The 21,937-nt window shown below is 36.8% G+C and overlaps 1 pseudogene; it reads left to right on the top strand.

The window, feature by feature from the left end:
• The first annotated feature begins 12,619 nt into the window (after nt 1-12,619).
• On the top strand, nt 12,620-12,806 carry LOC123456915 (annotated as a pseudogene).
• Nucleotides 12,807-21,937: the final 9,131 nt, after the last annotated feature.

The raw sequence follows: 21,937 nt of genomic DNA, 5'->3' as shown, positions 1-21,937 counted from the left end.
ACCTTCTGGCACTATGATAGTCATTACTCAGGCCTCCTTTCCATTGTTTTCAAGTAAAGCAATTGGACCATCTTCCTTAAGATTGCTAATGTGTTGACAATAGCAGCTTTAGTAACCTAAAACCAGTCTTCCTTACAGTAAATTTAACTTGTTTGGAGTTTTTCAACTTAAAAATGTTAAATCTCCCAGTCCAATATCTCTAGCCAAGCATATCAGTCCATAAAAAAATTAACCTTGATCAAGCTCTCTAGGCCTCAGAAGCACAGCACAGCCAGCCCTTATGCCAGTAGCCCAGTTCCAACAAAGTCCTCTGTAGTCTCTTCTTCCCCTTAGGAAGCTCATAAGTCTAGCCCTGATTTTCAACACTGTCTGCACTTAGCATTCTCAAACTCTCATCAGAATAGTCCATAAAACTTGGCTGATCACTCTAGAAAGCATCTTCAGTTGCAAGCACCAAGTCTGCCTATTCCTCTAAAACAAAGGTTCCAAAAGATCAACATCCACATGGTCAGGTTCATCTCATCCCACTCCCAGTACCAAATTCTGTAGCAGACAGCTTCAGGTTCACTGAGATGAACTTCCAGACCAGGCATGGTTATGGAGCAAGGGATATTTATTGAAGATTACAGATCCAGGGGAAGTTCCATAAATCACAAAAGAAGCTGACCTACCTTCACAGATCCAAGCAAAGAGAGAAGGACAAGCCAAAAGCCACACAGCACAGCACAGTTCAGGTACCCCAGCTAGGCACACTTTGCAAATCTTTAGATTGAAGTCTGCAACCCACCATGCCTTAAGATCTTCCCAGTGACACTGCCTCCATCCAGATGGCTGCAGATACAAACTACAAACTAAGAAAAAACTGAATATATTGAGGGCCATCTATTCAAACTAACACATGTTAACATGTAATTGGATACTAAAAATTCAAAAGTACTATTTAAAATGGTATACACCAAGAATCATGCGGAGGGCTGGAGAGATGGATTAGCAGTTAATGTGGTTGCCTGAAAAGCCAAAGGATCTTGGTTCAATTCATTAGGACCTACATAAGCCAGATGTACAAGGTGGTGCATGTGTCTGGACTTCATTTTCAGTGGCTGGAGGCCCTGGTACACCCATTCTCTCTCTCTGCCTCTTTCCCTCACTCAAATAAATAAACTTTTAAAAATAATCATGCAGAAATAAATTTAACTATATATATGTGTGTGTGTGTGTGTGTGTGTGTGTGTGTGTGTGTGTGTGTGTGTGTTTGCAAAGCTTGTATCTCTGAAAACTATAAAACTAGAAAGCAAATACCTATTTTTTTTTCTTTTTTTGGTTTTTAATGGTATGGTCTTGCCCTAGCCCAGGCTGAATGTGAATTCACTATGTAACTCAAGGTGGCCTCAAACTTACAGTGGTCTTCCTACCTCTGCCTCCTGAGTGCTGGGATTAAAGGCATGTACCACCATGCCTGAGTGCTAAGTAAATTGTTATGAAAGATAAAACTCAATATAATGGTTTTAAATCTGTCTATATTAATATTTAAATTTATTACACAAAAACTCATCAGACATTTTCTTTACTTAAGAGAAAATAACCACATTTGCACTCGCTTAAATCCTATTCCATTTGTATGAAAATACATGTTACCTATAATACCAAGACGTTTTAAGAAGAATAATTTCAGAATTACCTGATTTCAAAATTTAACACAAAGTTATAACAATCATATTTGTGCTGATAGAATAAGTATAAATGATGCTACATTGGAATTGAATTGTAAATCCATAACTATCACTAGATATAATCATTTGGCTTTTGGCAAGGGCAGAAACTATTCACTGGGAAAAGAAAATATTTTAACAAATGCGACAATAACTGGATATTCACATAGAATAATTGAACCTACATCTTTCTTGCACATAATACACAATGTTGATTTAAAGTGAATAGTAATTATAAATTTTAACACTAAATTTTCTGGAAGAAAACAGAGAATACAAAATGAACAGTAAATTTAAAGTAGGTTAATATTATTAAGGATGATAAAACTTTATAATACATGTATCTTTATGTAAATAAAATAGCAAACAACAGGCTAGATAAAAGCAGCATTTATGGGTGTGTGTGTGCGTGTGTTTGTCTGTAAACAATGATACATAGCCAAGCTAAAAGATTAGTAGATACATGAATGTACCCTTTGCCAAAGAATAAATGCCTTAGAATAATGTTAATAATTACCCATGGAAGGATACAAATTAAAACCACAATGACATACCACCTTATAGCTACTATAATTATCTCTGTTTAAGAGACTAATGACAGGTACTTGAAATACCAGAGATCCATTATATTGGTATCAGTATAAATTTCTTTTAAAATCCTTTAACAGTTTCTTGTAATGTTACCCACAAATTTACACAATGACAGGAATGAAAGTATATGAATGGTCATAAGCCTACTACTCACACTAGCCAAGACATAATGAAGAAATAAGTACAGTGAATATGACTAAACAGCAAAAGAAGAAACTCCTGTTAGAACAACATTGAGAAATATAACCTTAATTCCATGTTAAGCTAAAATGAGAAAGATTTTTAACTATATTATTACAATTACATGACACCAGAATAAGATGAAGTATGATATGTAAAACAAGGAGTTGATTATGTACAAGAGAAAATTCAAATATGTCAGAAATGTTCTATGTCATCATTATGGTTGTGTATACATTTATATACATTTTTCATAGTCATCAAACTGTGCACATAAAACTGGTGCATTCCATCTTATGTGACTTATGTCTCAATCATGTGTATTTTAAGTAGCTGATGTACTTTTCTTAATTTAATTCATGTATATAAACATAAATAGCAGAGAAACAAAACATGATTCAACCCTAAATAGTGAATTTCAAGCAGGACTTCACTTTAAATGTATTAACAAGTCAGCAACAAAATAACTCAATAAAACAACTTGAAAAAATTAGCTGTTAACTCCAAACAAAATGTTAGCTTTTATTTTTGAGGGTTTTTACATTCATATTTGTTGAAATTTTTATTTAAATTTTTTTCTTTGTTCTTTCTCAACTTCATTCCATAGTTGTTAACTTTTCAGAAGCATTTTTACTTTTACATCAATAATACTTGTTTTGTTTTTTTCATGGTAGTGTCTCACTCAAGCCCAAACTAACCTGGAACTCACTCTGTAGTTCCAGGCTACCTCAGAATTCCATGATCCTACTATTTCTGCCTCCTATGTGCTGGGATAGAAGGTGTATGTCACCACACCCAAAGAATACATTTTTGAGACAGGGTCTTACTATGTAATACGGTGGACCTCCTTCTCATGATCTCTTATCCTAGCCTCTGAAGTGCTGGGGCTATAGATTTGTGCCACTCTGTCCATCTTATTATTATGTTCTTGTAATGTTTCATATTACCATCTTATCACTGGGTGAAAATTTGCAACTCACCTAGAATGCATGTATATGGCCATCTAGACATATGTAGATATACACACATCTACTATCCACAAATACACATATGCTCACCTTCTTTAAATAATAACATAGGGCTGGAGAGATGGCTCAGCCATTAAGGTGCTTGCCTGCAAAACTCAACAACCTGGGCTTGATTTTCCAATACCCACATAAAGCCAGATGTACAAAGTAGCCCATGCATCTAGAGTTTGTGTGCTGTGGCTAGAGGCTCTGGCTTGCCCATTCTCTCGCTCTCTCTTTTCAATTAAAAAAAAAAACCATAATAATAATATATAGAATTGTGATATAGAAAGCACTTAACATAATGCAAATCATGTATGTATATTAAGTAAATAAGCAATATTAGTTGTATTTTAAGTCCTTTTAAAAGAAAGCGACAAGTGATCTATCTAAAGATTCACAGCAGGAAAAAAACACAACTAGGGTTTCAATAAGAAAAGTTTTTTTTTTTTAATTGTTGTTGTTCATTTTTTATTTATTGATTTGAAAGTGACAGAGAGAGAGGGAAAGAGACAGATAGAGAGGGAATGGGCGCGCCAGGGCTTCTAGCCACTGCAAACGAACTCCAGACGCGTGCGCCCCCTTGTGCATCTGGCTAATATGGATCCTGGGGAACCGAGCCTCGAACCGGGGTCCTTAGGCTTCACAGGCAAGCGCTTAACTGCTAAGCCATCTCTCCAGCCCTCAATAAGAAAAGTTTTATTTCCAGGTCCGTCATGTGATGGTATCGTTTACAAGTATTGACACACACATATAATAGTACATGCATCACAAACTCATGAAGAAAACATTCCTATTTTCGACATACTACAGTTATCCTATTTTATAGAGTTACTTTTTTTTTAAAATTGAATAATACATGCTGTTGACAAATCCTTGCTTTTGGGCCACTTGGGAACTTCCAGGTGTGAGTGAGTTTTTCCTTTGGCTGAGCCTGGGCTTGGCCCACACCCAGCCATGCTGAGCTGAGGGGAGAGCCCTCTAGCCCTTACTGTCCACAGGGGCTTTTATTTTTCCAGCTCTCCACATAACAAGAGCGCCTTGAACTTTCTTTTTCTCTCTTTTCCTTCCATGGTTTTTCCATGCCCTCCACATGGGATCTTTAGGCATGTGTGTCTCTTTCCTTGGCTCTGTGCTTCCCTCAATAAATATAATAATTTAACAATTTTTAAAAAATATTCTCATTTTTCAAGCAGAAACTTATGGAGATGTTTGGAGAACAGGAAATATTGTTCGTTAAATTGTAATTCCTATATTTGTGGATAGTGTAAATTGAACATGGAAAAGACCAGAGTGGAAGAAGACCATTGAAGATTTTTTGGCCTCTGCTTTAGTTTGAAGTATTTTTAGATTTTATGGTATTATTTATTTTTCAGTTCTCTCTTGGTTGGATACTGGCTCAAAACCATTCAAAATGTTTCTTTTCATTTTCCACACAGTTACAAAGGGAAAAAAAAAATTGATGGGCTGGAGAGATGGCTTAGCGGTTAAACGCTTGCCTGTGAAGCCTAAGGACCCCGGTTCGAGGCTTGGTTCCCCAGGTCCCACATTAGCCAGATGCACAAGGGGGCACATGCGTCTGGAGTTCGTTTGCAGTGGCTGGAAGCCCTGGTGCACCCATTCTCTCTCTCTCCCTCTATCTGTCTTTCTCCCTATGTCTATCGCTCTCAAATAAATAAATAAAAAATGAACAACAACAACAAAAAATTTAAAAAAAGGCTGAGATGTGATTGGCTCTACCTTACTTAAAAAAAAAAATTGAAGTTCTTAACAATGGCAGCAAACATAATTCTTAAACACCCACCAATTGATATTCTAGGCCAACACTGTTCACACATATTATATAAATTAGCTTATCTTTGCTAGAGATAATTGTGTAAACACTGTCATGAAGCCTGCTATATTTTCCTATTCTCTTCTTCCTGTATCATCTCTTTATAAAACACTTGAATTGGAAGACTGAATGCTACTTGTGTTGTTAAAAGAATTAAAGTTAAATTCTAAAATATAAAACCTTACTCCCTATTGACTAAGTTATACTTTTCTTTCATCATTGAAATCGTGATCTCAAAATGAGCAGTTAATAACCTTATGAAATCAGTACGATATATTCGACAATGATCATTGACTTCCTCACTACTGAATATATGATCGTGGACCTACATCACAAGAATCTACAAGTAGAAGAAGAGATCTGGAAGCAGTATAAGAAACAGGGATAACACATGTATTCTACTTGTTATAGAGACTATAGTAAATTAATGACAGACATTGCAAGTAATCATCAACATCACACTGTCAAACAGTTATCACTTTTATCTACTCACACACTGTCACTGACTCTAACATGTTTGGTTTATGTACAAATTAGCTCACTTTCCGTTACTAAAAACACAATACCATACACTAAATTAGCTTCAAAGGAAAATGGTGTTATTCTGGTGCACAGTTATGAAGACTAAAGATTTAAGACCTGCATATGAATGGCCCTCTTCCTGGCAGGATTCTGAGAGAGAGGGAAATAAAGAGAGAGTATTCATGTGCACCAAGACCTCTTGCCATAGCAAATGATCCCACTTTGTGCATCTGACTTTACATGGTTCTGGGGAATCAAACCCAGGGCCATCAGGTTTTTGCTTGCTTTGCAAGCAAGCACCTTTAAGTGCTGAGTCATCTCACCAGCTTGTTGCAAATAACTATTAAGCCTTCCTTTTATCTCTCATATGTGTATCTATGTCATCCTTTACTGAACACTGTTTTTATTTCAGTGTAGTAAAATTCATCACTATGCTTTAGTATTTGTTTGTATTTTGGAAATATAGTTTTAAAAGTACCACATTCCTAAAGTCAAAGGTGCTCTCCCTAATTTCATTCAATATATTCATTTATTTTGCCTTTTGGTTTTAGACAGACTTTGCATTGTATCCCAGGCTGGCTTCAAACACACACTCCTCTTGCCACTGCCTCCCGAGTATTGTAAACATAGATACACCATTACACCCCCTTTATTAACTTTATTCTTAATTTTTTTGTCATTGGGTCATAAGCCATCTAAATTTAATTTTATATAACAGCAGACAAGGAAAGTATATGTATGTAATGACATGTAGGTTCAAGAATACTTGTATTGAGCTTAAAGGAGTTTTTTTTTTTTTTTAATTGGCTAAAGTACAGGGTTGATGGTTACAGTGAAAGCACATGATATATCAATGTCTGAAAAGAGGAACACAAAAGTATTTTACCTTCAAGATACAAATTGAGGGCTGGAGAGATAGCTTAGTGGTTAAGGTGCTTGCCTGCGAAGCCTAAGGACCCAGTTTCGAATCCCCAGGACCCACATAAACCAGATGGCATGGTGGTGCATGTATCTGGAGTATATTTGCAATGGCTGGAGGTCCTGACACACCCATTCTCTCTCTCTCTACCTCCCTTTCTCTCTCTCTCTTTCTGAAATAAGTAAAAAATATATATATATATATATACACACATACATACATAATACAAATTGATGTACAAAATTGTACATGTTTGAAATGTACATCTTGATAAGTTTGGACAGATGCATCCACTCACTATACTATCTCTGTAACAAAGGTACTTACTGAACATAATAATGACCTCAGAACTATTTTTGTACTTTTAAGTGATTTTTAAAGAATCCTTTAGTGTGTGATTTAATATCAAATTGCAGGAAATGCATAATACATTTTTGTTAGCTATAGATATTATTGTTTGTTTTGTTTTATTCAAGGTAGGGTCACATTGTAGCCCATCCTGACTTGGAACTCTGTAGCTTCAGGCTAATCTTGAACTCACTGTGATCCTTCTACCTCAGCCTGCTGAGTGCTGGGATTAAAGGTGTGTGTCCTATGCTTGGCCACTATAGATACTGTTTTATTTTTATAATCAGACCATTAGACTATTCTCATTTTACAAATTAGAAACATTATACTATTTAAAACTAGTTGCCCATTTCATCCAGTGGTAGAAATCTACTTTTGGTTGACTCTCCATAGACTCTTAAATTCTAATTTGATGAATTTTGAGTCTGTTTATTGTCTAGTATCATCTCCATGGAGTTGGTTCTCTGGCTACAGTGAGAACAGCATTCATATTCTTTTTGCAACTTCCTATTTAATGGTCTATGGGGCAGTTATTATCCGTGTTTGGATGAGAAGATTTGATCTGACTGTTTGGGGTCCCATGCTCCTGTAGTTTACCCCTCACCTATGCTCTGTAATGAAGCATAATAAACTCATTGGATTGCCAGGATAAACTTTGATGGACTGATCATTAGTATATTGGGGTTTCTTGACTGTTGGAGCACGTGCTCATCAGCTATTTTCAAGTTCAGACAACAGTTAGCTTCTGGGGATGGAATATTTCATATTGCATAATTTTTGATGGGTTAATTCATTCATGTATTTGAAGATTACCATGATAAAAACATAAGCATTAGCAAGAATACATATAATTTGAAAATGCACATACTATTGGTGGGAATATATAATGATATAGCCAGTATAGAATATAATGTGGAAATTCCTCTAAAATATAAAAATCTGATCCCACATTCTAACTACTGGGTATATATCCAAATGAAATTGATTCATTATGCTAAAGAGACATTTACCCTCCCATCTTCATTGAAGTGCTATTCACAACATCCCAAAATGGAAGCAACCTTTTTATTCATCTACTATTGAAGTGAGCTTGGATTCCATCAGTATATAATTTTCAAAACCCAAATATATTCTAGGTTCATTTTCAACCCAAATATCCAGATGGAACAGGGGTATACTGTGTATATCTGCTTTTCCACAATCATTTTATAAAGTAGTAACTCTTATATACCATATACATATATGTAGATACATATATAAATTTCATGGATGTTGTAAAATGAGTCAAGAAATATTTACTAAAACAAATTTCACTTGAAAATGCATAGTGAAGGGCCCTCCAGAGATGAAGGCCATCTTTTTAGCTCATTCATGCTCTCCCTTACACTTGTATTTTTTTTTTTCTGGGATAAAGTGATAAAAGGTGTTGTTTTTATTTCCTATACCTCCACCATCCTTCACCATTATGCACATTTATATATCTGAACCTCCCTTGCCCCATCATTGAACCAGATAGACTATTATCCTATCCACCTTACAGAGTTTTTGTCACTTTATCTAGCTCAAAATTTTATCACCGCTAAGAGAATATCAGAGGACTAAGTCATCAGTAATTTGGAGGGAGGATGAAAGAAGGAGAGTTCTATTGTTAAGTATGTCCACCCTCAGGAGCTAAGTATGTTATTTCAGTGAATATAATTCATTAATAATGGATATTGTCATTCTTTCAATTATAAACATATTATGAGTGCTCTTCTTTGCAGAGGCTCTTTTCCTTCAATTAAAATACACAGAGAGGAGAAATTGGTCTTTCACAAACAGAGTCAAGGATGTTAGTATTAGGTGAGCATCATGACATATACTACACTTTATTCCATTTAAGCTTAATGGGTAGATTTGAAGAACATTGCTTCCAACCTGGATGCTGTCCCAAAAGGACATTTACTCCCTCCAACTGCTTCCCAGAGAAGATAATATATCACAGACTCACAGAGTACCTTTCAAAAGCAAGGTTTTTTGTTTTCTTTTCTGGGATTGCATGTGTAGGTAGATGTTAACAGCACTGCAAATATTATGAATCAACAGAATGTCACTGGGCATGGCATTTCAGATCTTTCAGAGAAGCCATACTCTAACTGTGTGGATAAAACATTATGTTTCTAATGTTGCGATTTAGCTCAGAGGTAGAAGAAAGAGAAGATTTTTAATTCTACTTAATTTTTCTTTATAAATTTCATGATTCTGTCAAATAGTTTTTCCTATCATTCGGTTCCAAGTACAGCATTTGACCTTCACAGCAGACACTGTTACATTTATGTTTGAGTGCATTTCCCTATATCCAAACATTTGTTGTTCCATAGGATTTTCACAAGAAAGGTCCTGCTACTCAAAAGGTCAGGTATGAGATGTTGTCAAGAATACAAGAGAACTACCTTGTTAAAAGTGTCTTCATGCAGTCTCCTCCATATCCTATTTCTTTTCTTTTTTGGTTTGGTTTCATTTATAAAAACAAAAGGACAAACTATGTTCCTCCATTTGAGGTTTAGATATTTTATTCCATTTTCTGTAATACATCAGTGATAATCTTATACCTTTGTATGATGATTAAATAAATTAATGTTTATAAAGCATTAAAATGTTGTTTGGCATGTAGGTAGGGCCAAATGAATTATTAAGAATAAATATCTTGCATATTAGCCCTGATTTTTGAAAAGCATGCCAATTAGGAGAAGAGATATGTATAAGAGATATTTTGGGGACAATGAATACTAAGGGAAACAGGTGTGCTAGAAAGAGGTTGTCACTGCTCAAAATATGATGTGAGTCTGAGCCCATGTGAAAAAATATATAATTTATTTTACTCCACTGACAGTTTAGCAAAGCTGTCAGTGGCTGCTGGAATTAAAATTGTCTGTTAGGTATATTCAATATCTCCCAGAGATGGGATGGCTTTAGTTATCTCTGCCATGCTCAGTTATTGGCTAGAAGCATTTTCTCATTAGGTGATTTGATGCAGACTTATTGTAGGATTTCATAGAACAGATTTTAGAGTATTACTTCCTGAATCTGTAAGTTTGTGCATTTTTGTGGCTACCAAACTCTGATGATAAAAAATAAATGTTCAGTAATATATTTTTTAAAAAGAACATGTGCAAATGACAAAATATCATTTAAAAAATTCAAAGTGGTTAAGATAAGCTTTCAAATATCTAGCTACACTGAAGAAATGTCTTTCCCAGAAATTATACATTCCAGTGGCTTTAATATAACTTAATGTATATTATAATATAGGAGCCTCAAACTAGGGTACTGATAGAAGAGTGAATCATAATTGTTATTTCCATCCACATATACATTTTTCCTTTATAAATTACATAGGTACTGAGAAACCTGAACCAGCAGACATTAAAAATAAGCACCTTTAACAGCTGAGCCATCTCCTCAGCTCCACAAATACATTTTCTAACAAACAAAATTCTGTTCACTAGACCTCTATGTAACTGCTGTATATCATCTCAATCCACTTAGTGTATATTTTGTGGGCTCTAGACTCTGGAACCTATGGCTAGGACCATATCCAAAGGAAATGTATGCTGCAAAACAAAGCACATTATCTATCCTGTTTTTCTTTCACAGAGATTAGGATATCAATATAAAGAGTTTCTGGCATGACTAAAAACAGGAAATGTTAATTTGAGGGCTTAATTAATGAGATAGATTTTTGAGCTGGGCACATTAAGGACATGGTGTAAAGCAAACTAGGTTTTAGAAGGGATTGATAGAGTACAGATTTCTGAGATGTTATGAAAGACTTCTAGAAAAAATGAATCCCTAAAAATGGATCTCATCTGTATTTTCAACAGGTTCTCAAAGGGTCAAATAAAAAGCAATGTAATAATGACTTAAGTTGTAGATTTTAGTATTTTATTGATTTTTTTTTGGGGGGGGATTGAGGTAGAGTCTCACTGTAGCCCAGGCTGACCTGGAATTCACTATGGAGTCTCAGGGTGGCCTCTAATTCATGGTGATCCTCCTACCTCTGCCTCCCGAGTGCTGGGATTAGAGGCGTGCACCACCATACCCAGTGTATTTTATTGATTTTTAATGTCAGTGAATAATGTTAACACCTCAGACCAGTTTCTTAGTTTTCATGAACCTAACTAAAGGTGATAATTTATGAAATAGATATCATATTAAAATTCACCATAAGAATTTGTGAAGATTCAATTAAATATAACATATAGAGTACCAGTGAAAATTCTGGCATATGCTAAGTCTACAAGAAATTTAAACAGCTATTATTAAGAAAGGTGATGGCCTGGTAGAAATGTCAATTATTTTTCAGGTAACTACAAGATATTTTAAACAGTTCTGATTTTCAGTGAAATAGGTTAACAGGGATGGGTTTACCAACAAAAGCAAAAAAAAATGCATGAATTCCCAATAGAATAAAAGCAAATGAACCCTATGACTGTCCTTGCTAATTTCCTCAAGATACTTTATATCTAGGCCATATATTGATTATTTTTATAAGTTACTTATCATTTCAAAAACCTGATCAGAACCAATGGGAGGAAGGAAGGAAGGAAGGAAGGAAGGAAGGAAGGAAGGAAGGAAGGAAGGAAGGAAGGAAGGAAGGAAGGAAGGAAAAGAGGAAGGAAGGGAGGAAGGGATAGTGTGGTAGTTTGAAAGAATGTTCCCCATGCATAGTTATCATGGGCTCTGTAACCACACTTAACTTAATCTAGAAAAGCCTTCACAGACATGGTGATTCTGAATCCTGTCAAGTTGATCACTAGAATTAACCATTATAACCATGGAAAGAGAAAGGGGAAAAAAAATCACATGAATTCCAGAAATCTTCAGGATTTGAGGAAACAGGAGGTGAGGGTGTAAGATGATTAAGAAAATGGAAAAAAGTAGTGTTTGCTAGGCAGGATCATGGAAGATAAAGAAGAGAAAAGAGAAGAAAGAGATACACAGATTAGAAATCCAGCACATTATAGAAAGTGGTTATGGTGAAATCAGCTGATTACTAAAATAAGGGAAAAAAATATGATGGAGAATGGAATTTCAAAGGGGAAAGTGTGGGGGTGGGGGAGAGGGAGGGTATTACCATGGGATATTTTTTATAATCATGGAAAATGTTAATAAAATTGTGAAAAGAAAAAAAAATAAGGAAAAAGTACAATGCAGTAAATCTAATCGTATGATAATATTAGATGTACAATATCCAGGCTGCATTTTGAGCCAAGAGAAATACCTATTCCATTTATCTACACTTCCTAACCCACTGGGGGTTCTGTAGATATATACTACTCTTATTTCAATAGTGGTTTATATGTATCCTTAAAATGAATAGTATGCTAAAGTTTTATTTACAAATCTTAAATTTAAGTTACAAAAGATAAGCTACCTGTATCTAATTTAACTAGATTCAGAAATAAAGCACATGAATATTCATAGGAATAAAAAAATCCAATATTCAGAAGTATAAAATATGCAATGTCTGGCATCTAGTCAAATACAACCAACTTGAAAAAGTAGCAGGAAAATAAAAGACTGATCAGAAGACAAACAAATCAAATGAAACTCATCTTAAATGAATCCATGTATTAGATTTAGTGATGGCATTAAACATGGCATGACCCCTGTGCAAGGATGACATGCAAATTCGTGAAGCATTCCACATTTTTTTTGTAAGTAGAACAGGTTACAGGGAGGGAAAAGGCCTAAGTGAGGTCCAGGGAAGAGATTGTATAAAAGAAGTGTGAGGGGTAGGGTAGGGTCAATCAAAATTCAAGATATTCTAAATAAGACATATAAAAATCTACTTTCTTGAATAATGGCACATCCAGAAGCCATAGATTGTTACTAGAAAATTTTCAATTCCAGGGTTGGGACACCTTCCAGTGAGTTATTGGCCAGGGAGGTCCCTGTTGCCTCCAAGACATTATAGGCTATTGCCAAGGCCCTTGGTTTTCTGGGAGAAAGAGATGATAAGACCCTATTGCTGAAGACTTCAAATGCCTGAGCGGCAGTGTCAATGAGAAATCAAGGTGGTGATGAGTAGAAAACCTTCTCCCTGTAGCCCAGCCAACTGAAAGCTGGAAAAAAGATGCACTGTATGCAGCCTAATGGGAGACAGAAGTCATTAGTGGTGAAAACAGTGAACACTGGAAGCCTCAAGTTTGGCAAGATAGGCCAAATGACTGAACGAGTGCAATAGTGGCATGTTGGTTCTGGGGAAACCAACTGATGTCTAATTGGACTGAAGGCCTGCTCTATGGGAGGGAATACATGCCTGGTACTGAAAACCTAATCAAAAGTCTATGGCTGGGGAGTTCATGAGCCTTAGGTGTATAAAGCCTGCTCTTGTCTGTATAAACACATATATTACTCTAACCAAATTGCACGGAAAGTACTACACTTAATGTTCATACTCATGTATTAATGCTACTTTCACTTTTGGTTAGAGAAGCATCTCTTTTCAGATGGTGATGACCACTGGGATGAACCAAAAGGCAGCGTAGTGCTAAGAAGAAGGGAGGGAGGAGTGTTCAACACTGAAACATCTCACACCCTCCAAGGCTCAGGGTCCATTGCAGAAGAGGTGGCAGAAAGAATGTAAGAGCCAAAGGAAGGGTATCACTCCTTACATACAACTGTCCAGAAAGACTTTGGCCTCAATATCCAAGACCTCACAGTGCCTGAAAATACCTACATAAGACCCTTATAATAGAAGACTTAACAGAAGAGAAACAGATCAAATGAAACTCATCTTAATGAACACATGTATTAGATTTAGTGATGACATTAAACATAGCATAACTGCATGCCAGTTGTGCAGAAAAATAAGTGTACATGTCAATGATGTAAAAAAAAAAAAAATCCTACAGCTGGGCCTGGTGGCACATGCCTTTAAGGCCACCCTGAGAATACAGGGTGAATTTCAGGTTAGCCTTACCTAGAGAGAGATTCTACCTTGAAAAACCAGTAAATAAATAAATATAAATAAATAGAATCACATCAAACTATTAGTCAAAGATGAAAATTAAATATCCAAGACAAAAGATCAGTATCACATGGCATTATATATTATAATTAAAACACAATGAAAATACAACAAAAATTGACCCATGATGAGAAGAAAATAAGTGAACATTCGTGATTTATGAGATCACTGTAAGCAGAATGGAATGCAGATATTGGATTTCTTGAAGTATGGTTGTGAAGGTGAGTATTTGAATAGGTAGTATCGGAAAAATTTCAAAATGTAATGAAAAAGTTAAGCCCACAAATCCAAGAAGCATGACACCTAAATGATAAGAAATGTGAAGTAAATTCAATTAAAGCAGTGATAAAGAGATGCTCCTATAAAAAGCTAAAGAAAAATTATACAATACATATGGCAGAACAAAGAAGAATATTTCTGATTTCACTGGAAACAATACAATCTTGTAGACAATGGAGGAGCTGGGAAGATGGCTCAGCAGATAAAGTGCTTATTGTGCAAGCATGCAGATTGGAGCTCAGATCCCACCTAAAAGTTATGTCAGAGTGGGTGCCTCCGTGAAGCCCAGCAATTGAAGGAAGAGACAGGGGATCCCCAGGCTAGCTATACTAACCAAATCAATTTTGGGTTCAAGTGAGAGACCCTACCTCAGTAAATATAGTAGAAAGCAATCAAAGAAGATGCCTGATCAACATCAACCTCAGATTTACACACACACACACTCACATACATACAAAACATATACATGTACAAAACATACACACATGCATAAATAGAAGACAGAGCTAGAGAGATGGCTTAATAGTTAACATGCTTGCTTGTAAAACCTAAGGACCTATGTTTGAATCCCTAGTACCCACGTAAGCCAGATGCACAAGGTGGCAAGTGTGTCTGTAATTTGTTTGCAGTGTCTAGAGAACCTGGTATACCTATTCTCTTACTCTATCCCCCCTCTCTCAAATAAATAAATAAAATATTTATTTTTGAATAGAAGACAAAGGAATACCACCTGCAAACAGTTGAAATTAAAAACTCTGTCAAACTGGACTTTGTAGTTTGCAAAATATTCTGCTTTTTTTTTTTTTCAGTAGGGTCTCACTCTAGCCCAGGTTGACCTGGAAGTCGCTATGTAGTCTCAGGGTAGCCTTGAACTCATAGCAATCCTCCTACCTCTGCTTCCCAAATACTGGGATTAAAGCCATGCACCACCACACCCAGCCCTCCAAAAAAAAAATCTTTAAAAACAAGGCACGTCTGGAGGAATGCCTTAGCGGTTAAGGCATTTGCTTGCAAAGCCAAAGGACCCAGGTTCAATTCCCTAGGACCCACGTCAGCAAGATGCACAAGGGGGAGCATGCATCTGGAATTCATTTGCAGTGGCTGGAGGCCCTGGCATGCCCATTCTCTCTCTCTCTCTCTCTTTCTCTGACAAATAAATTAATTAAAATAAAATATTTAAAAACAAGGCAAATGATGTTTTTAGACATGTAACATTAAATATTGAAATATTCAATTGACAAGAGATCTTCATTATATGAAATGGTAAAAGAAATAATCAAGTAAAGTGAAATAAACACTTTTAGAATATGAGGCTACCTGTAGGAACAAGGTGGAGTCCTCCAAAAAGTTTTCAGTTTAGTGTGAACAGAGTATATTATATTGTTTGTAAGATATGCAGATACAGATATATTACACACTATATAGATAGGGAAGAATGCATAATAAGAGTGTGAAGAGAGAACATTTTCTAGAGAAGACTGTCTTTAAGGTGTACTTTGGAAGTTAGAGGGATATTAGGAGCATAGTACTGGGGTGAAGAACCCCAAAAGAAGAAATAGATAACTATAGCAGGGCTACCAAGTAAAGTGCCTAAGGATTTAGATGGAATAAACAGGCTGGATAGAAGGCAGAAGAGGAGCTTGAAAGATGTCTTAGTGGTTAAAGCACTTGCCTGCAAAGCCTAAGGACCCAGGTTCAATTTCTCAGTACCCACGTAAGCCAGATGCACAAGGTGGTGTATGCGTCTGGAGTTCATTTGCAGTGGCGAGAGGCCCTGGGACCCATTCTCTCTCACTCTCACTCTCTCTCTCTCCTCTCCCTATATCTCCCAAATAAATAAATAAAAGGAAAAAGATTTTTAAAATGAAGTCATAAGAAAGTGGTAGAAACTGTGAGAGCCTCACCCTATCCCATGATAAACAGTAAGAGTGAACATGTAAGCTATTTAGAAAATGGATGACAGCTCGACAGGGAAAAATAATTACCTAGATTACTTATATGTGTTAGATGCTTCTCTAAGTGCTTTACAGGTAATAATTAATTTATAATTTTCCTAGTTTCAGCTATGAAATTCCTTTATTTTGTTAAAAGAAACACAATTATGGGAAAACTGTGTTGTTGTTTTTTTTTTTTTACCCTGACAATCAATTGGTAATTATTTTATTGTGTCATTTGTAACCAACTAGAGAAGGGACAAATATTGGAGACAGGAATATCAATTAGTACAAATGTTTACTATCTAGGCTCTAGGCAGTAAGGGCTCTAGGGCTATTGTTTTTTTAAAGAATGTATTACAGGCAGGGCAGGCCAGTGCAATGTGTATCATCTTTGAATCAATAGGGCATGTGTGTGAGAAAGAGAGATGAGAGAGAGATAGAGAGATACTTCAGGCCTTACATTTTCAAAAGAAATGTCCCATAGCAATAAGCGATAGTGCTGACAGTTGTATATAAGGGAAAGAACACAGCATTTGACATCATGCTGACCTTAGTGCTCATCCTTGCAATGTTATAACTAGCTGTATACTCATATAAATACTAATGCTAATATTCCATCATAGTATAGAGCAGCAGTAAGTTTAGAAAAAGCAATATACCTTGTAACTAGTTAAATAATGTTCTGCCAGAAATCCAATTTCACCTAAAACCTTAGAATGTTATCATATTAAAATTAAATTATTTTGTTAAGATTTAATTAGCTATAGACCTTGAAACAAAATAATTCTGGAATTAGTGAACCTTAAGTCCATTTTAAGTGTCTTTATAAAATAAGAGAAGATATATTAACTTAGATACATATATTGGAAGATAACATAAATATAGAGGCACTGATAAGATTTATGTTGGTTAACCAGGCATGGTTGTTTATTCCTTGAATCCCAGCACTTGGGAGGCTGAGGTAGGAGGGTAACCATGAGTTTGAGGCCAGACTATGCTGGAGTGAGACCCTGCTTCAAAAAAAAAAAAAAAAGATTAATACTGGATTCAGGTATCCAAAAATATCCGGGTCACCAGAAGATGGAAAAAGCAAGTAAAATGTTCAACATAGATTATGTTGAAACAGAATGGCACTGACACACTTCAATTTGAGACTTCTGTGATCCAGGATGAAGAGATGGCTATGGTAGTTTGAATAGATGTCCCCCAATAGATTCAGTGTTTTATTAGTGTGTAGTTTGCATCTATAGCCACTTGGCTGTAGGTGGTGTCACTGGGTGGATCTTGAGGTGTGGTAGTGGGTTTGAGATTTCAATCTGAATATATTCAAAGTGTTCCTAGCTGGAGATCCTGAAGTGTGCTGTGCTGTGTGGTGTGGCTTTTAGGCTTGTGATTATCTTTTTCTCTGTTTCTCTCTTTTTATCTTTCTCTTTCTTTTTCTCTCTCTCTCTCCCCCCCCCCCCCTCTCTCTCTCTCTCTCTCTCTCTCTCTCTCTCTCTCTTTCCTTCTGCTTGGACTTGTGAAGGGAGGTCAGCTTCTTTTGCCATTATGGAACTTCCCCAGTATAAGGTTCAGGAGTAACCAAGACCAGAAATCATTTTGAGGCAAAGATGGAAGCTTCTATTCAGGAAAAACACTAGCTGCCAGGACTGACTCTGAAGAGTGGAACAGTCAACTTGGGATTAAAGATAGTGGGCTATATAGAGTTCTTCACTTGGAGGAAGGTGAGGAAAGGGAAAGTAAAGAAAAGGTTTCTTTAGGAGAGATCTAAGATAGCCAGAGTGTGACACCAGAACAGTAACCTGGAGTCCTGAGAGATAAGAGGGCAGAAAACCTAGACCTGGGGCATTGTTAGGCAAGGAAGAGATGATGGCTGGGTGGTTCCTTGAGGAAGGTGGATGACCCACTTCCTTGTGTCTCTCTTGCCTTTCTGCTGTCCTTGGTGACTCCATTTTGGCCTGACCTAACATTAAAGCTTAATGATACAGCTTAATGTTAATGATAAGCGATAAAGTTTAATTTTTTATGCTGACCATAAGGTGATGAGTTCTTATGGGGGTGGGGAGCTGGATAATATGGTCAATGGGTGTCTCTTCAGGGCAGGTGATGAGGAGGCAGTTTTATGGGGGCTGGAGTTAGCAGAATGGTGAGATCCATAGCACCAGTGTAGCATGTTGTTACTACTTTGTCCTGAGTGAAGCAGAGACTTCTCTCATACAGTCCTAGTATAGAGCTGGCTTCATGGAAGTCACTGGCAGACACCTGTTATAAAGAAGATGAGGGAGATGGGCTCTGTGTACCCCATGATAAGACAGAAGAGAGTAAAGGAGCTTGTCAAAGGAAGGATGAGCATTCAGAGAGAGATAGAGGGCTTGGGGCAAGAGGAGGCAGAGGGGTATTTGGGGATCAGGGAAAGAGTAGGAACACAAGGGAGTTTAAGTTTGAGAGTGTCCATTTGGTTGGCAATGTACTTATCCCTGGATGAGATAGGGTAAGGGTTAGTGAAGGAGGGGGCCTGATAAAGTACTCTTATTCTGGCTAAGGCAAGTGGGAGGAGCTGGGGTCAGGGTAGGTGAAGTTAATCAGGGTCAGGTAGCAGCAGAAGGTATGAGCTAATGTTAGAGTCTAGTATTGTAAGTCAGCACCAGATGGGGGAACCTATTACTCTGAATTATTGTTTATATTGTAGTTATCTTTTTCTTACTGGGTGATTAAGACCATATAGGCTGCCAGTATTAACTATATATTTTAAAGTTCAATAATGGCACTGCAGGAGAGACTTTCAGGGACCTGTGAGGAGTTCCATGATACTCAGCATTGCCATCTGCTAGGATAAGTCAAGGCCATGATGACCAAGTGGCCCTCCCTCTTTAGGGAAGCCTGGAGGACTGATTTTCCTCGGATGTGACTCTCTTGTTGCAGATACACTGACTGGGAATTTATTTCTGGGTCTTCACATCCTCTCCAATTAAGAAGACAGGTAACCTACTACAGGCTAGAAGTTCAAATGTCCCATCACCTCTTGTGGCCTTTTGACCCAGGAGCAGGAACCAAAATATTGGTTATCCTTTTAACTCCAATGTTTCCAATTGATTTTTGCTTCTACATGTGGTTATTACTTACTCAGAGAGACTGCACATATCTGATTAGTAAAACGGATTAGTATCTGGTTAGCAAAGCAAGTATGGTTAGAGAATGACACAATAGTTTAAAATGATTTTGATTAATATTTAAGTTTAGTTGTTAAGTGACAGTGTAAGCACCATCTGTGACATAGAAAGCATACACATTTTATCTTTTAAGTATCTGTCAGTTGTAAGTATAGGTCCAACATTTTAGTAGCCCTGAAAACAATATTTTATCAATAAATTTAAGGCAATTGATTTAATCTAGGAATTGTATGTTAGGAAAAGACAAGACAGTATAAAAACTTAGCATCTGTGTTTGAAAAAACTTTGGCTAGTCTGTATGCCAGCACAAGTACCAATTATCCCTGAAACTGGAAGTAGAATAGTAATTTAAAAGATTTTTAGGGCAGGAAACATGTCTTAAGTATCAATATTTCTATAAGCATTGAATTTAAGATGCCAGAAATGAGACAACTAATTAAGTGAAACCTTATACATAGCTTAAGAATAAAATAAAACTCAGTAATTGTTGACGTAAGCAAGCCATATTAGAGACAATATGACAGACACAAAGCAATTTCTTAAATAAGTACTTTTACCATTGAACAATTTTTAAAATTTTTCTTTGTTTATTTTTGTTTATTTGAGAGTGACAGATAGAGAGGGAGAGAGAGAGAATAGGCATGCCAAGGCCTCCAGCCACTGAAAACAAACTCCAGATGTGTGTGCCCCCTTGTGCATCTGGCAAATGTGGATCCTGGGGAAAAGAGCCTTGAACTGGGGGTCCTTAGGCTTCAGAGACAAGCCTTTAACTGCTACGTCATCTCTCCAGCTCCAGTAAACAATTTTTAAGGTTTAACTAAAGAAATATTTATGACTGTTACATGATGCTTTGACAAAAATATTAACATTGTTTGTATTTCCATGTTTTAAGTAATCAATATCTCTATAAGCAATGAACTTAACATACCAGAAGTGAAACAATTAATTAAGTGAAACCTTGACTGACACTAATTATACATAGCTCAAGAATAAAATAAAACCTGGTCATTGTTGAATTAACAAAGCCTGATTTTAACATACATTAGAGACAATATGACAAACACACAATATATATATATTTAAATTGGCCAGGCCTGGTGGCACACGCCTTTATTTTTTTGTTGTTGTTGTTTATTTTTATTTATTTATTTGAGAGCGACAGAGAGAGAGAGAAACAGGCAGAGAGAAAGAGAGAGAATGGGTGTGCCAGGGCTTCTAGCCACTGCAAACGAACTCCAGACACCTGAGCCCCCTTGTGCCTCTGGCTAACGTGGGTCCTGTGGAATTGAGCCTCAAACTGGGGTCCTTAGGCTTCACAGGCAAGTGCTTAACCTCTAAGCCAACTCTCTAGCCCACAAAATAATTTTTTGAATAAGTGCCTTTTACCATTGAATATATATATTTTTACTTATATATATTTTAATGTTTTTATTAACAACTTCCATGATTTATAAAAATATCCCATAGTCATACCCTCCCTCCCCAAAACTCCACTCTCCGTCATACCCCCTCCCCATCTCAATTAGTCTCTCTTTTACTTTTGATGTCTTGATCTTTTCCTCCTCTTATGATGGTCTTATGCAGGTAGTTTCAGGCACTGTAAGGCCATGGATATCCAGGCCATTTTGTGTCTGGAGGGAGCATGTTGTATGGAGTCCTGCCCTTCCTTTGGCTCTTACATTCTTTCTGCCACCTCTTCCGCATTAGACCCTGAGCCTTGGAAGGTATGATGCAGATATTGCAGTACTGAGCACTGTGATCATTTGTTTCCATCACTTTGATACCTTCTGAGTCATCCCACTGTCACTGACATCTGAAAAGAAGATTCTCAACCAAAAGTGAGAGTAGCATTAATATAAGGGTGTGAACATTAACAGAAGTGCTTACTGGGCAGTTTGATAAGCATAGTATATACATTTGGCCAGACAACAGCAGATGTTACACCCCTAGTGCTCATGACTACCCGTTTTACGTTTTCAGTATTAGGGATGCATTCACTTCCCATGGAGCAGCCCTCCAGTCCAATTAGAGGACAGTTGGTTTCCCCCATAACAGATGTGCCAATATTGTACCTGTTGGCTTATTTGGCCTGGATGGCTAATTAAAAGGGCTTGCAGTGTCCACTGATGAGTATCTTCACTGGTGATTTCTCTTTCTCCCATTGAAATGCATGCAGAATGGCTTCTTCCAGCTTTCTGTCAGCTGGCCTACATAGAGGAGGTTATCAACTCAGTTCCAGCAAGATTTCTCAGTGGCCTTTCAGCCCAAGTATGTGGAGTCTTCAGCAACAGGGTCTTACCATCTATTCTTGGTGGGAAACCAAGTGCCTCAGCAATGGCCTATAATGTTTTGGGGGCATCAGGGATCTCCATGCCCAACAATCCACTGGAAGATATTCCAACCCTGGCACTGAAAATTTTCTAGCA

This window comes from Jaculus jaculus, chromosome X, assembly GCF_020740685.1.
Source record: "Jaculus jaculus isolate mJacJac1 chromosome X, mJacJac1.mat.Y.cur, whole genome shotgun sequence".
NCBI classification, from domain to species: domain Eukaryota; kingdom Metazoa; phylum Chordata; class Mammalia; order Rodentia; family Dipodidae; genus Jaculus; species Jaculus jaculus.
Note: the sequence above shows the minus strand (reverse complement) of the source record. Positions and strands in the feature narration are given on the sequence as shown.